Source organism: Oryctolagus cuniculus, chromosome 6 (assembly GCF_964237555.1).
Source record: "Oryctolagus cuniculus chromosome 6, mOryCun1.1, whole genome shotgun sequence".
Lineage (NCBI taxonomy): Eukaryota > Metazoa > Chordata > Mammalia > Lagomorpha > Leporidae > Oryctolagus > Oryctolagus cuniculus.
In genome coordinates this window covers 19,436,195-19,451,822 of record NC_091437.1, presented here as the reverse complement: position 1 = coordinate 19,451,822, position 15,628 = coordinate 19,436,195, and the positions used below count along the sequence as shown (strand labels likewise).

At 40.5% G+C, this 15,628-nt stretch overlaps 1 long non-coding RNA gene and 1 other non-coding gene across 2 annotated transcripts in view; one reads left to right on the top strand and one right to left on the bottom strand.

Moving 5' to 3' along the window:
• LOC138850137 (uncharacterized) overlaps positions 1-15,628 on the bottom strand; it is a 354,420-nt gene that overhangs the window by 86,537 nt on the left and 252,255 nt on the right. The gene's annotated exons all lie outside the window — the stretch shown is intronic.
• On the top strand, positions 11,612-11,729 carry LOC127490862 (small nucleolar RNA SNORA8). Its single transcript, XR_007919253.1, has one exon. It is a non-coding gene; the product is annotated as a small nucleolar RNA SNORA8 (small nucleolar RNA).

Here is a 15,628-nt window from a genome sequence, read left to right as displayed (position 1 = left end):
GTGTAAAATACTGTTTGAGTACTAGTTATAGCATTAAATCACAATGTACAGCACATTAAGGACAGAGATCCTACATGAGGAGTAAGTTCACAGTGACTCCTGTTGTTGACTTAACAAATTGACACTCTTGTTTATGGTGTCAGTAATCTCCCTAGGCTCTAGTCATGAGTTTCCAAGGCAATGGAGGCCTTTTGGGTTCGCCAACTCTGATCATATTTAGACAGGGTCACAGTCAAAGTGGAAGTTCTCTCCTCCCTTCAGAGAAAGGTACCTCCTTCTTTGATGGCCCGTTCTTTCTACTGGGATCTCACTTGCAGAGATCTTTCATTTATGTCATTTTTTTTTTTTTTTACCAGAGTGTCTTGGCTTTCCATGCCTAACATACTCTCATGGGCTTTTCAGCCAGATCTGCATGCCTTAAGGGCTGATTCTGAGGCCAGAGTGCTGTTTAGGACATCTGCCATTCTATGAGTCTGCTGTGTATCTTACTTTTCATGTTGGATCGTTCTCTCCCTTTTTAGTCTATCAGTTAGTATTTGCAGACACTAGTCTTGTTTGTGTGATCCCTTTGACTCTTAGACCTATCAGTGTGATCAATTGTGAACTGAAGTTGATCACTTGGACTAGTGAGATGGCATTGGTATATGCCACCTTGATGGGATTGAATTGGAATCCCCTGGTATGTTTCTAATTCTACCATTTGGGGCAAGTCCGATTGAGCATGTCCCAAATATAACAATGTTTTTTAAAAAAATTTATTTATTTGACAGATAGAGTTAGACAGTGAGAGAGACAGAGAGAAAGGTTTTCCTTCCGTTGGTTCACCCCACAAATGGCCACTACAGCTGGCGCACTGCACCAATCGGAAGCCAGGAGCCAGGTGCTTCCTCCTGGTCTCCCATGCGGGTGCAGGGCCCAAGCCCTTGGGCCATCCTCCACTGCCCTCCCGGGCCACAGCAGAGAGCTGAATTGGAAGAGGAGCAAGTGGAACTAGAACCTGGTGCCCATAAGGGATGCTGGCACCGCAGGCAGAGGATTAACCAAGTGAGCCACAGCACCAGCCCCAAGAGAGTCCTGTTTCTTAAAAAAGGATCATGTATACAGAGTATCTCAGAATCTGTGTGATGATATTAATAGGGATGGAAGTAGGTGTGTAAAATGGAATGGAAATGAGAGGTGGAGGTGAGATATGGAGATGGAGATAAGAGATGGGAATGGGATGCGATGGAATGGGAATGGAGATGGAGATTAGAGGGGGAGATGCAGATGAGTGATGAGGGTAGGGATGAAAGAGATGAGAGATGACAGATGGAGATGAGAGATGGGGATGGAGATGAGAGGTAGAGATAGAGATGTATATGGAAGTGGGGATGAGGATGGAGATGAGGGTTGAGGGGGAAATGGAGATGAAGACGAAGACACAGATGGAAATGAGAGATAGGCATGGGGATGGAGATGGAGGTACTGACCTAACGCCACTACTTAATGTCATCTATTTTTCCTGGAGCTGGACATGTTTATTGTAATTTTATGGGTAAATGTAAATAGATGAAGGGCCGGCCCTGTGGTGTAGTAGGCTAAGCCTTGAAGTGTGGCTCTCATCCCATATGGGCTCAGGTTCATGTCCTGGCTGCTCCTCTTCTGATCCAGCTCTTTGCTGTGGCCTGGGAAAGCAGCAGCAGATGGCTTGAGTGCTTGGGCCCCTGCACCCGTGTGGGTACCCGGAAGGGCTCCTAGCTCCTGGCTTTGGATTGGCTCAGCTCCGGTTGTTGGGGCCATTTAGGGAGTGAACCAGCAGATGGAAGACCTTTTTTCTGTCTCTCTCCCTCTCTCTGTCTATAAATCTACCTCTCAAATAAATAAATAAAAATCTTTTTTATAAAAGTAAATAGATGAGACTAAGAAGGCAAACTCCAGCACTAATCTTATGATGTATTAAAACACACTAGAGATTATTTATAATTAAAACAGTGTGCTACTCCTGCATGCAAAGTCTAACAGAGCAAAGGAAAATGCAGACTTTTGAATAAATGATGTGAGCAACACTGGATAACCCTTTGGAAAAGATAAAATCGGATGCATACATCACTACCAACTTCAGAATAAACTTCAAATGGATCTGAGATCTAACTTAAAAATGGAAAACATGCAAATTTTGAAAGAAAATATATGTGATTTTACTTATAACTTGGGAGTGAGAAAACCCAGATGCAATTTTAGAATGATTAATATGACTTTTAAAATAAAAGCTTTCATAAGAAAAGAAAAAATAAAGTAAAAAATGTCAAACTGATAGGAAATATTTTAAAATAGATCATATGTATAGGACTAACATATTTAATACACAGAAAACTCTTAAAAATAGAGGAGGAAAGAGAAAAGCTTCACAGGTAAATAGCATGAATGGCTGATTATAAACACACACTAAGAGATCATAAATATATGAAAAATTAGTCATTTATATCTTTTTTTGACAGGCAGAGTTAGACAGTGAGAGTGAGAGAGAGAGAGAGAGAGAGGAAGGTCTTCCTTTTTCCATTGGTTCACCCCCAAATGGCCGCCATAGCTGGCGCGCTGCAGCCAGCGCGCTGCACCCATCTGAAGCCAGGAGCTAAGTGCTTCCTCCTGGTCTCCCATGTGGGTGTGGGGCCCAAGCACTTGGGCCATCCTCCACTGCCCTCCCGGGCCACAGCGGAGAGTTGGACTGGAAGAGGGGCAACTGGGACAGAATTCGGTGCCCCAACCAGGACTAGAACCTGGGGTGCTGGCGCTGCAGGTGGAGGATTAGCCTAGTAGCCACGGAGGATTGGCCTAGTGAGCGCGGCATCGGCCAGTCATCTATTATAAAAAGTTCACATTTAAACCACGCTGTGGTCATTTCTCACCTATCAAATTATAAGCACTTAAAATGAAACATTTGTTGGTGAAATTGTGAAGAATACTATTTATTTACATTGCTAAGGAAGTACAAAATTGCTCAGTCCTTGGAGACAAACTTGCCAATATCCAGCAAATCACATATGTATTTATCTTTTGGCTTAGAATTATGATTATCCTGAATCAGTATCTCCAATGCCATATGAACATATCTGTTCTTTTTAGCTTTATTTCTTAGAAAATGCTGGAATCAATATAAATGCCTAGACATAGGAGATTGGCTGAAAAACTATGGTACATGGGATGCTACTCATCTAAATAAAAGAGTAAGATGCATCATGGCAACTGCAGTTAATAATATATTGTATGCCTGAAAATTAAGAATAAATTTAAGTGTTCACACCACAAAAAAGTAAGTTTATAGAGTAATAAACTTGATAAATAGCTTGATTTCCAGAGTTCACAATGTATATTTATAACATCATGTCATGCACTACTAATATATGCAATTTTTACGTGTCAATTAAAAATAAATACCAAAAATAGAGTATGAGAGATGAGCAAGCACATATACAAAATAATTTCTAGGATATATTTTAGGTCAAAATTTAAGATAAAATCAGATTTTGTATTCAACCTCCTGTGTAAGACAGATGTAGGAGATACATAGATATATATGATATACATATATGAGATACATATATGAATCTACATGTGAATATATACAAGATGTGTGTTTATCTTTATGTTGTAAGTACATACTTTTGAAACAGAGACACAGACATGACAGACCAGAAATTAGTGAAATTAATGGCCAACTTTGCAGGTATAATAATGGTAAGAACATAGTACAAAATATGTGAAGGGAATAGCAGTTCTTGGAGTATATTTTTAAAAATTTTTATTACTAAACACATTAATATTTCATATCTTTCAATATAAGATTAAACCAATAATGATGGAAAAGAATCTAAAACTGAATACAAAAAATGAGCTTAGCCACATATCAAATTATTAATATAGCCATAAAGAGAAAGAGTATTCATCCAAGTTCATTGCAATCCTGCATACTGTACATGGTCCTTGTGTAATCAGCAGAGAAAACTTGAATACAGTAGGAGCTACAGTCTGAGTGTTTGTGATCCCTCCCCCAGTCTGTACGTTGAGGTTCCAACCCTGAGAGTGATAGTGGTAGAAAGGGGGTGGGGATTTCTGGAATGTGATTGTATCATGAGGGTGGAGCCCTGGAGCCTGGTAGATTAGCGCCCTTGTAAAACAGCATTAGTTCTTCCCTTCCTCATGTGAGAACAAACGAGAGGACACCGCGTATGAGGCAGACAGCAGACACTCACACACTCACCTGAATCTAATCATGAGAAAACAATCTGACAATTCAAGTTATGGCAAATTTTGGAAAAAAAGAGAAGAAACACTAGTCTGGCCACTTTACGATAGTGTCACAAAACACACACAAAAGCTGGGGAGCCTAGATTGATTTTAGTGTAGACTATTTGTTAATGGATATTACTGTATCTATGCATAATTCCTTTGGTGTATTTTGATTATATAAAACATTTTAATGACAGAATATACAATGAAATGTCATGATGTATGCAATCAATACTCAAATATTTCTGTAATTTACATATCCATATGTACAGCAAAAGCAGACATGACAAAAGTTAACAATCAGTAAGCCTAGATCAACAGTATGTTGGTGTTTTCATACTATTCCTTCAACCCTTCCACAGGTTTTTTGATTATTCAAGATAAAAAGTTTGAGGACATAAAATTTTCCAACATTTTAGTGTTGTGAATCTTCATGACCCACCTAATTAATGCTTCCAACTTTCCATGTCTCTTTTGTTGTGAAACTTACTACTTGACTCACATTAAACCTACTAGAAATGTGTATAGATGAACTAAAAGAAAGTAGAACACAATATAATGGAAAGAACACTGACAAAAAGACAATTTGACTCAAGCACTGCTGCCAATATATTTTATGAGTTTAGATAAATTATTTCCCATTTCTGAGACTCAATGACTCTATCTGTATAAAGCAAGGTTTCTCATTTTCTATTCTTAAGGATTTTCAAACTTTATTTACTATTACTGTAATGAAAGATCTTCAAAGCCCAACAACACACACACTTTACAGGAAAGCAGTTCACATGCACTAACTTTCCATAAATAGGTGCCTAATGAATGACATTTTGTCCATATAATGTTAGTTTCTAGCAATTGTGAAATGATTAATGTAGAGGGAGAAAAGATTTGAGTACTGGGGAGAAGCACAATATATTAACATCATTTTCATTTAATTTGAAATGAATTTGCCTGGCTCACTTTTTTACTGTCAATATAATTCATTCTGCAAAATCTAGAGCCGTTCTTCAAGGCAGAAAGTGCTAAGAGAAAAATGTCACATTTAGACACTGATGAAGTCACTGTCTCTTCTTATGCTCATTTCTCAGGAGCCTCAACAGATAGGTCCGATTCTATGGGAAGCAGCATGCACACATAACTTGAAGAGGACAAGGGATATCCTCTGCCCATCCCACTCACTTGTCTTCAAATTACTCCTCCAACTTTTGCTGAAATCCCACCTCAAGAGAAACATTCCTTTGGGTTCAACTGTTTTGTTGTTTTACTCTTTCTCACAAAGTCTATATTAAGAAGAAATAAAACTCTTCATCAATGTAATCACAAGTGATAATTTAACAGGCCATTTCTCAAGGAAGTTGGGAGTTGACAATGAGAAAGACTCAGGGGTTTGTTTGGGAGAAGGGAAATAAGGGGGAAAGGGCCCAGAAAGAAGATGGAGAAGGCAGTGTAGACTAATCAGATGTTCTCAGCTCCGCTATCCCAAGGCCGTTCTGTGTGCATGAAAACCCAAAGAGAGGCCAGAAGAAAAACCAATGTGAGCAAGAACAAAGTAGGCTTCTTTAATCCAAATTAGAAAAGCAAATTCCCGAGATGAAAAGCACAGGTTATTTTTGTTTCATTTTTGATGGTGCCCACTGAGGACTAGTCAGAACTGTTTTAAGACTTTTAGAAATTAGCTAACTCTATTGCAAAGAAGTCTGAAGCACTTAAAAGCATGAAACACTATGGTAGATCCAGGTTAAAAATGTCTCCAAGTGGCAAAATTCATCTCTGTGTTCCAAACAGCCCATCAAATGTTTTGGATTCTGAAGACAATTTTCAGAAGTATCCTGTATTTCCCTCCAGTGGCCAAACAGCCAGGTCTTCTGGAGCAACAGTGACAGGGAGGGGAATGGATAGGACAGAGTCAGGGTTCGGGTGGGTCCTGTTCAGTGACCGTGCGAATGATGGTACAGCTTTATGAAGAGTTCCATCATGCTGAAGCATGCTTCCCAGCCATGGACTGCAACGATCGATGAATCCCATGTGAAGTTCCTCTGTGCAGAGAAGCGCTCCAGAGCCCACTTCAAATACACCAGCAGCTAATGTCAACTGCAATGTCAATATGCCAACTGCAAATGTCAGCACCCTACAGCGCAGCTGTTAGAAATTATCTTGTTTCATGTGGGAAGGCTTGCAAACTGGAATCTAGTTCACTCCATCTCCCTCTGACACGGCAGATGTGACTGATCCCCAGAGAGGTATCTCAGCAACAGGGAGGCCGCGGACTAAAGCTGCTACTGGAAGAGATGAGCAGTGGGACAGCTGCTTATAATGGATCTGAGTGATAACAATTACAGCCTCTCTTCCTCCCATTTCTTTAATGGGTTTCAGAAATTCAGATACTGTGGAATGCTGGGAAGCCTCTCATCTTAAAGCTGTGTGAGGTTATGGAAAGTTTATTCATCAGTGGTGGTGAACTTGACGTGGCATTAAATGAGAGAAGTGAGAGAGATTCCAAGATGGCTGAACAGGGCAACGATGCGCTGATTTTAACCAGGGGAGCGCAGCAGAAGAAAAGCAGATGAAGCGTAGTCCCAGGGGAGAGCTGGAGCTACGTTGCAGTGGAAAATTCTACTCAACGAAGAGGGACGCTGTGGAGCAGCGTGGAAAGGGTGGGCACACAGCAGTGCGCAGGAACACCACATACAACTCCCGCAGCCAGGGGTCAGAGGAGACGCCAGCTTCTGAGAGCCAGGTGAGGGCAGACTGTGGCAGCCAGAGCCACTGGTGATGTTGCATGAGCAAGATCCTTGTGGACCACACTGACTTAGCCCTAGTGAGGAGCATGGTACCCACCTAATCCAATCAAAGGAAAGCACATTTCTTCCTCCCCATTCCCCTACAAGGGTTCCCAGCACTGGCAGGGAGAAGGTGGCATCTTGTCAAAACTAGAGGCTGCGAGGCTCTTGTATGCGTGCGTTCAGAGGATTTTACCAGAGGTAGAACCCTGTTTCCCACTGACTTGGAGTCGGGACAGAAGGGTTGACAGGGGGCTGGGCAGCAACTGAGGACTCTGAGGTGCCCCTTCCTCTCAATCAATCACAGGCTCTGGGGCTCAAACTGCAGGCAAAGCACCCACAGGCAGCTCAATCTAGAATCGGCTCTGCTGTCTCCGTGGACAGAGCAGGCTTGCAGGGTGGGGAGAGAAGCCTCTGAGCCTCGTGGCTGTGGGGCCTTTCACACTGTGACTGGGATTTCTGTGACTGCACAATAGGGTGTGTAGAGTGTAGCCGGGTCTCAGTGATCATTGTGTTTGGCGGCAAAAGCTCAGAGCTCCCGGTGCGTCACTGCAGAGGGTTCTGTGCATGATTGTACCATCGGCTACTGCTGACAACAGAGGAGATCTACCATAACCAAACTGACGTTACCCTGGATTCTCACCCTGCCCTGGAGTACCCACTCTGGCCAGTGCTGAACACCATCCCCCGCTCCCCCCAGCACAAGCCTCTGCTGGGTATTCACTGAAGGAGTAGACGCTTCTCTAAGCCACAGAGTCATAGTTCAAAGATCAAACCCATCAGTGGAGAAAACCAACAAGTGTTTCCAAAAATGCCTAAAGATAAACCCTGAAATACAAGAAATGAGAACAAGGAAAGCAATAGGACTCCCTCAAAGGAGTGAATGTGAAGACAAAGAGATTGATGAAATGCCAAAAAAAAAAAAAAAAAAAAAGGAATTCAAAAGAATGCTCATAGGATCATTTAGAAGCAATGAGAAGCAAGTTCAAGAGTTAAGGAAATGCATATGTGACATGGATGAAAAATTTTCCTGTGAGATAGAGATTATGAGGTGAAATCAAGATGAAATATTAGAAATGAAGAATTCAATATGCCAAATGAAACATATAGTGGAAAGCCTTAGCAACAGACTTGGTGAGACAGAAGGAAGAACTTCCAACCTAGGAGACAAATCTTAGGGAATATCTCAGGTAGACCAAAAAAAGAAGAAAATAGAAATATTAAAAAAAAGTGAGGATCACTAGCCATCAGAGAAATGTAAATCAAAACCACAATGAGGTTTCACCTCTCCAAAGAATGGCTCTCATACAGAAATCAATAAATAATAAATTTTGGTGAGGATGTGGATAAAATGTACCCTAATCCACTGCTGCTGAGAATGCAAATTAGACAGCCATTGTGGAAAATAGTATGGAGATAACGCAGCTGAAAATAGATCTCCCGTATGACCCAGCTATCCCGCTCCTGGGGATTTACCCAAATGAAATGAAATCAGCAGGTGAAAGAGTTATCTGTACCCACATGTCTACTGCAGCTCAATTCACAATAGCTAAGATAAGGAATCAACCCAGATGCTCATCCATTGATGACTGGAATAAAGAAAATGCGGTATAAATATACTATGGAATATTATTCAGCCATAAAAAGAATGAAATCCTGTCTTTCACAACAAAATGGATGCAACTGGAAACCACTGTGCTTAGTGAAATAAGCCAACCCCTAAAAGACAAATATCATGTTTTCCCTGATCTGTGGTAACTAAGAGAGTACAAAAAGTGTAATGTATATTAGTGAAATTGACATTTTGAAAACTGATTAGTTTTTGTAGTCCTTGTCTCTACTGTTGTGTAACAGTGTTTTTTTTCTCACTTTTTATTGAATTATTTACATTGTGGAGGATTAATTTTATCATTATAAAATAAATTGTATGTCATTGTCAAAGTTAAGAGAAAGAACAAGCAACATAGGAGGTTGGGAGTAGGGGCAGGAGGGTGGGTATGGTGGGAAGTATCACTGTACTCATAAATCTATATTTTTAAATACATAAAATTTGTTGACTTCATATAAATAAAAATTGTTAAAAATAGTAAAAAATGAGAGAAGCAATTGTGTACTAATACTAAAGCAGGTGCAAAATTTAGTTGAAAGTAGCAGAAGAAATACTCATAGCTCAGATTTCCCTTTATTTGGGAACGTACTAGCGGACTCCTGCCAGAAGACCAGTCAGTAATGAACCGAGCAAGAGTTCTCAGTGTCTAGGATTTATGACCTTGTCAGGTACAGAAGAACTGCTGCCTGAAGACAAACCTATCTTCTAAGTCTTGATCCATTTGCTTCACTTCTCTTGTGTCAGCTTTCTGTAAATGACCTCCCATATTTTACCAGGTTACTTTCATCTTAAAGCATTTTTAATTCCAAGTACATGTTTGGCACAAGCTTTGTTTTTAATTGAATGATATATTAAATAATAGATCCTAAGACTTGTTGGATATTTATTAAGATCTTAATATCCCCATTCACACCATTCTTCTAAATTCATTCGCTGAATGAGAAAACACAATTATTTCTTAATTCTCTACATCAGCTTTCATCATAAAATTGTACTTTCTTCTTCACAGAAGACTTTATAGGGAAATGGAAATCATTTAAATCTTTGCTACTCAAAGAGAACAATAAAAGACCAGTTAAAACAATTGCTAGAGCGCTTCATTGAAATAGGAGATTGAAAAACCACATCTAAATTTACTTCTTCCAGAAGAACCAGATAATGTCCTGAAAACACAGATACATACACATGGACTGTCAAAAACGCAAGATAAGCAGCTACTAATTTTTTGAAATTAAAAAACGGAAGTGCAAGTGGCACCGAGTAAGTGGATTTAATTCAGCCAACCCCCTAAGCCTGTGTAGGGAAAAGCGGGAGATTTCATATGCGCTGAAGAATCTTTAAGGGGCTCAGGAGTTAGCAGCACCGAGGACTTCCGGTATTTCTGTGACTACCAGAGAGAGAAGAGAACACCAGATGGGAAAAGGAATTAAGTAAAGAAAATGTGATAAAAGTTGCTCAAGAATCATTTAAAACCTCAGATGCCCTCCAAGATCCCACTTTACAAGGACTAATTCACCCCTACCCCAAGAGAAAGAGGAAAGATTTTTCTTTAGGAAAGGTTATTTTTAATTTTTTTAAAAATATTAATTTATTTGAAAGTCAGAGAGAGAGACAGGGTGGTGGTGGTGGGGTGGGAGTTGGAGAGAGAGATCTTCCACCTGTTGTTTCACTCCCCAGATGGCTACAACAGCCAGGGCTGGCCCAGGCCAACACCAGAAGCCAGGAGCTTCATCTGGGTCTCCCACATGGGTGGCAGGGGTCCAAACACTTGGGCCATCCTCCATTGATGTTCCCAGGCCATTAGCAGGGAGCTGGATTGGACGTAGAACAGCCAGGACATGAAATGGCACCAATATGGGATGTCAGCACCTTTGGTGGTGGCTTTACCTGCTATACCACAATGCTGGCCCCTAGAAAAGTTTAAAACAGAGCTCCCTGGACTGGGGATGTCAGCCCGGGGAACTTAGAAAAACAGAGCACTAGTGAAGAATAAATACTGATTTCTGGGCCCAGGCATTTCATGTAGCAGCTCACACATCACTGGAGAAGCCTACCTCCCACATGGAGAGCCTGGGTTCAGTTCCAGCTTAGCTCCCGATTCTGGCTTCCTGTTAACGTGCACGCTGGGAGGCAGCAGGTGGTGGTTGTAGTAGCCAGGTCCCTGCCACCCACGTGGGAGACATGGATTGAGTTCCTGGTTTCCAGATTATGCCCTGCCCATCATGCTGGCTACCGTGGTACTGTGGTCACTTTAGAGAGTGAAACAGCAACTAGAAACTTTCTCTCTCCTTTTTCCCTCTCCCCTTCTCCTTCCCTAATAAATTAATTAAAATGTTTAATTCTGAATACTGGGGACACCAACCCTCTCCTGGAAGCTCACTTCACAATCTGGATCTCAATCTCTACTCTTTGGGCTGAGGACTGGCGAGTCTTCTCTGGCATACCTGTTCAACTCAAGAGGAATCACAGCAAGACACCAACATCTGGAGTTGGCAGATAACGGTCTGCCTAGAACTCCCTACTGTAAATTCCAACAACTGCAAGCCCTATTCCCATACACTGATATTCAATCAACTTTTTTAAGCAGTGAAAAAATGACAGGGGAAAGGCCGTTTGGAGGACAGAGACTGCTGAGAGCAGAAAATTTTAGGAAAATAACTAGTTTTTGATATCATCTCAGAAACAAAAAAAAGTGTGGAATCCATTATCAGGTCAGAGAACAAAAAAGCAGTACTCAAAAAAAAAAAAAAAAGATTATTGGAAACTAAAAAAAAAAAAAGGGAGAAATGAAAAACCTCAACAGATTTAAGGAATCTTTGTAGAAAATAGGGAAAAAATACCTTACAATGAGGGGGAAAATTTAGAAATTTTAGGAGCAATCCAGGAAGTCCAATATCCAAAAAACATTTCAAAAGGAAGGAACTGAGAAAACAAGAGAAGATTATCCACCAAATAATGCAAAGGAATTTCCCAGGATTAAAATATAAATTGAGTGCAATAGAAATTCAGTATCTGGCATTGTTGGTTTTCTTGGCTTTGTGCATGTTAAACCTGGTATTTCTGTTGATACAGTATTTGTTCTTTTTATTTATTTTTCATTTTTAAAGATTTATTTATTTGAAAGTCAGAGTTACACAGAGAGGAGAGGCCGAGAGAGAGAGGCAGAGAGAGAAAGAGAGAGAGAGGTCTTCCATCTGCTGGTTCACTCCCCAGATGGCCGCAACAGCTGGAGCTGCGCTGATCTGAAGCCAAGAGCCAGGACTTTCTTCTGGGTCTCCCACATATGTGCAGGGGCTCAAGGATTTGGGCCATCTTCTACTGCTTTCCCAGGCCACAACAGAGAGCTGGATCAGATTTGGAGCAGCCAGGACTAGAACCCACGCCCATATGGGATGCCGGCACTGTAGGTGGAGGATTTACCTACTGCGCCACTACGCCAGCCCCAGTATTTGTTCTTTTCATACAGTTTAGTTTGATGTAATCTTTCATGTTTATTTTTTCTAGTGTGTCAAGAATCAAAACTCAAGAGTAAATTGTTTGAAGAAATTATATTCCAAAGATTTTAGGTGGAATTTTGAAGTTATTATGTAATTCAAGTGAGGATTAACAGACCAGCAATTGTGGGCTAATATGACACTGTGAATTATGCATCAGTTTGTTCAAAAGGGCTAGAAGATTTAAAAGAGCTAGCTAGATGACTTTGGACAGTGGAAGGAACTGCAACATTTATTCCTTAAATAAAAAGTTATTATTAACTTTAAATAATTTTGCCTTATGTTATAAAGTATAAAAAATAACTTTACACTGGTTTCTAGGAAAAAAAATAATTGAAATAAAGGGTTCGGTGGGGAGGGAACATGATGGATGAAAATATATCTATACTGGGTATTTTATGTGGCACTAACACATTTCAGAACCAAATTGAGAAACAGAAGATTCTAGAACCAGAGAGACAGACAGAAAGTTCCTAAATCAGATCAAACCATTTTCTATAATAATAAAAATGGAGCAGTAACTTCAAAACTCTTAAGGAAAATAGTTTCTCAACTACAGTTTCATGCTTAATTAAGTAGTCATGTAGAGGAGTCAAAGCTCCCTATTTTCAAACAAGTGCGAAAACAAGAAGGCTATCTCCCATACCATTTTCTGTGCTCCACCAAGCTAAGAAAATAGATAAGGAAAGAGTTTCCATGGGCCACAGGAGAAAACAAAGGAATCAAAGTTGTCCAGAGACCAAGGCAGGAAGGTGTGCTTGTTGAACTACAAGGATTGCTCTATAACAAACTGGTGTCCTGAACATAGCAGCTTCAAAAAGGCAGCACTTCCATTCTCTCTCATTCCACATCCTCAAGTTCATCAATCCAGGCTGGTGGGAAGTTTCTGCTTCACAAAACTATTCAGGAATCCGAGCTCTTTGTCTTACTCTTCACCCAGACACCTGTACTGCGCTGCATATTCAAAGCCTGCCGTTATCATGTGTTTAAAGCAGAGGTTAACACGCTTCACATCTACTCCACCATCAGAGGTCAGTCTCATGTCACATGTGCAAGAAGAGAAGCTATGAAACACAGGGCTTAGTTATTCACACTTCTGTCTGGATTAGACTCTTTTATCACATTAAAAGAAAGAGTAGGCTTCATAATATTTTCTGTAGAGAGCGGTAAATCCAGATTAGATCATGCTTTTAAAACTTGTGATTGGCTGGCACCACGGCTCAATAGGCTAATCCTCTGCCTTGTGGCGCCGGCACACCGGGTTCTAGTCCCGGTCGGGGTGCCGGATTCTGCTCCGGTTGCCCCTCTTCCAGGCCAGCTCTCTGCTGTGGCCAGGGAGTGCAGTGGAGGATGGCCCAAGTGCTTGGGCCCTGCACCCACATGGGAGACCAGGAGAAGCACCCGGCTCCTGCCTTCGGATCAGCGTGATGCGCCAGCCGCAGCGCGCCAGCCGTGGTGGCCATTGGAGGGTGAACCAACAGCAAAGGAAGACCTTTCTGTCTCTCTCTCTCACTGTCCACTCTGCCTGTCAAACAAACAAACAAACAAACTTGTGATTAAGAATTGCACAGATTTTTGTATCCATGGATGTTCCTTCCCTTATGGTGAATAGAAATGCATAGTGAAATTAGCAGAATGTAATTTTGTGAGATAAGCAGTAATTTCAATGTACTTCAGATACTTGCTGATGAAACAATATAGAAATGTGTTTCTAACATAAATGGTGGTATAGTAGTTTGAATCTCTCTCCCTCAACCAATATATATAGGAAACGCTTTTGGATTGTCATAGGTTGAATGAAAACACACACACACATATTCTTAAACGAGAGAAATTTTCTAAATATGCAGACATTTTCATTTGCAGGGCATCTCTGTAAAGACAAAAGATAAAAGATGCTGGTAACAGAGGTTGCTTAACAAATTAGAACCGGTCACTATTCACCTTTTTGTTTTCTCTTTGAATTCTATTTGTATGCATTTATACTCTATCATGAAAAATATAAATTGCCTTCCCTTAAAACAAATACAAATGCATATAACCTCTGCACTAGCAATTCTGGTTCTAGTAATTCATACTGCATATATATATGTATATATATATATGTTTTTATAGTTGAAAAAGAAGGAAAATATCTAAATATTCAACAACAGGAAGCTAATGGATTTAACTGTGCATATATAAACTCCAAAATATAATGCAGCCTCAAAAAAAGGGAAATTTTAGAAACTGACTCAAACCCAAAAGATTAATCGTAGTTGGTAACTATAGGAATGATCAAATAAAATGCATTCTTTGGCTAAGATCACAACTTGATTTCAAAACAGATTAAAATATTATTTTGAGGAAGAAAAAGAAAAAGACTGTAAGACTGAAAATGCAATAGCATGACATTAAACTTAAGTGACATATGAATGCATAATTGTTTGCCTTTATCTGTGAATCAAATCTGCTCAAAATCACACTTTTGTTTAAAATAGTAATGGCAATCATGCTGTTGACTCAGAGAAGTTTTACAGTAAGTCAGAAAGAACACCGGATTTGGTGTTAAGGATTTGGATACCACTTGGCTCTCTGACTCATCATCTTGGCAGCCAGTATTGTAACAGACCCAAAAGGTCCAGTCGTGGTACTCGCTGAGTGTGGACAGGGGAGCAGGATGAGGAAGGTGTAGAACATGGTCCGTGACGCAATGGGCCAAATCATCATGGAAATGTAATATAGAAAACCAGAAATAACAGAGATAATAAAAAATCGGGACCCAGAGTGAGAAAAGAGAGGTTTATAGATATACCTGAGTTCTACAAGAGTCTGAGCCTCTGAAACGGGCTCTCTGGACACAGGGACTGGCTTTTTTTTCTGGTAAGATGTCTTCAAGTTATTGGTTGGTGGTTCTATGAGCCTGGAAAAGGCATTTAATTTTTAGGAGCCTAAGTGTCCTTACCTGTAAGCTATAAATACCAATACCCAGCCAGAAATGGTATATGTGAAAGGATTCTTACCAAGATAAGATAGTATTATTTTATTTGCTACCAATGTTCAGAACAACTGCCCTGGAGGAGAATGAGAGCCCTGCTTCTGCTAACAGGACCCAACCTGTCTCCATGTGCACACAGCAGCTGTGAAATGCACTCTACAGCTCATTTTCAGCATTATGTGGTGGGGCTGTATGTTCTAAGGCCAAGCTTCACGGTGTCTTGAAGTTTTTTCTTTCTCTTGTGTTGAGAGTCTCCTGGAATGTAATCCTACAAAAACTTTGTTGCTTGTAATTTGATTTCTCCCTCTCTCTTTTTCTTTTTAAAGATTTATTTATTTATTTGAAAGTCAGAGTTACACAGAGAGAGAAGGGGAGGCAAAGAGACAGAGATCTTCCATTCGCTGGTTCACTACCCAATTGGCTGCAATGGCTGGAGCTGCACCGATCCAAAGTCAGGAGCCAGGAGTTTCTTCAGAGTCTCCGACATGGGTGCAGGGCCCAA